The sequence below is a fragment of the Capsicum annuum genome, unplaced genomic scaffold, assembly GCF_002878395.1.
Source record: "Capsicum annuum cultivar UCD-10X-F1 unplaced genomic scaffold, UCD10Xv1.1 ctg64508, whole genome shotgun sequence".
In the NCBI taxonomy this organism is placed as follows: Eukaryota; Viridiplantae; Streptophyta; class Magnoliopsida; order Solanales; family Solanaceae; genus Capsicum; species Capsicum annuum.
The window spans coordinates 1-1,307 of record NW_025873655.1 but is presented as its reverse complement, the minus strand read 5'-3'; the positions used below and the strand labels follow the sequence as shown (position 1 = coordinate 1,307).

The 1,307-nt window shown below is 49.7% G+C and overlaps 1 non-coding gene across 1 annotated transcript; it reads right to left on the bottom strand.

Moving 5' to 3' along the window:
* Positions 1-868: 868 nt before the first annotated feature.
* Positions 869-1,024, bottom strand: LOC124893730. The gene has a single exon (XR_007050869.1). It is a non-coding gene; the product is annotated as a 5.8S ribosomal RNA (ribosomal RNA).
* Between the last annotated feature and the right edge of the window lie 283 nt (positions 1,025-1,307).

The following is a 1,307-nucleotide window of genomic DNA, read 5'->3' as shown; positions in this document are numbered from 1 at the left end:
AATGGGGAGCCCACAGGCCAGTGTCTGAAGCGCGCGGATGCCAAAGCGCACTGAAAGTGCGCGTTGCCTGCCGTAATTAAGGAGATGGCATTTCACAAGCGTATTGAGAGCCCCGACTTTGGCTGCCCCCAATCCACGTTGACCATGACCTGAGTCGATCGGTTGACCAGCTCATCGCTATTCCACATCCGATTGGGGTATATCACCGGCCCCCAACCGCTTCCCTCCCGATAATTTTAAGTACTCTTTAACTCTCTTTTCAAAGTCCTTTTCATCTTTCCCTTACGATACTTGTTTGCTATCGGTCTGTCGCCTGTATTTAGCCTTGGACGGAATTCACCACCCGATTTGGCCTTCATTCCCAAACTACCCGACTCGTAGACAATGCCTCGTGGTGCGAAAGGGTCCAGGCACAATGGGGCTTACACCCTCTCTGGCGTACCCCTCCAGGGGACTTGGACCTGGTTTGCCACTGAGATCGCTTCTCTAAACTATAATTCAAACGACAGAGCCGCCCGATTCTAAGGATAGGCTATTCTCGGTTCGCTCGGCATTACTAAGAGAATCCTTGTAAGTTTCGTTTCCTCTTCTTATTGATATGCTTAAACTCAGTGGGTAATCCCGCGTTACCTAGGGTCGCAGTTGGAGTACCTAAGCGCGAAAGGGTCCTGGAGTCCAAACGCGCGACGGGCTATAGCCGCGACAACAAAGAGAGTTGAGATACAACCACCACTTGCCGTGATGTCCATCAATGTGGACTCGTATATAGGCCAGCCATGAGCTCGAGGTGCACGGGAGGCCAGTATCTTCCATACATCAACAACGCGCCCCATGATAGAGGTGCGATGCAAGGGGGCAACGCGATGCATGACACCCACGCAGACGTGCCGTCGGCCTAATAGCTTCGGGCGCAACTTGTGTTCAAATACTCTATGGTTCACGGGGTTCTGTAATTCATACCAAGTATTATATTTTGCTACGTTCTTCATTGATACGAGAGCCGAGATATCTATTGCTGAGAGTCATTTTTGTTTAAAAAAGAAGCATAGGTCCCTCTGACGTACTTCGTGAATGGGGCGCGAAGGGCAGGCTGTTGATTTATGTATTCCTTGGCACTTTTCATGCCGAGGACAATAGGAACACCGAATGCGACCCCAGGTAATGCGGGATTACCCGCTGAGTTTAAGCATATCAATACGCGGAGGAAAAGAAACTTACAAGGATTCCCTTAATAAAGGTGAGCGAATTGGGAACAGCCCAGCCTTAAAATCGAGCAGCTCCATCGTTTGAATTATAGTTTGGAGAAG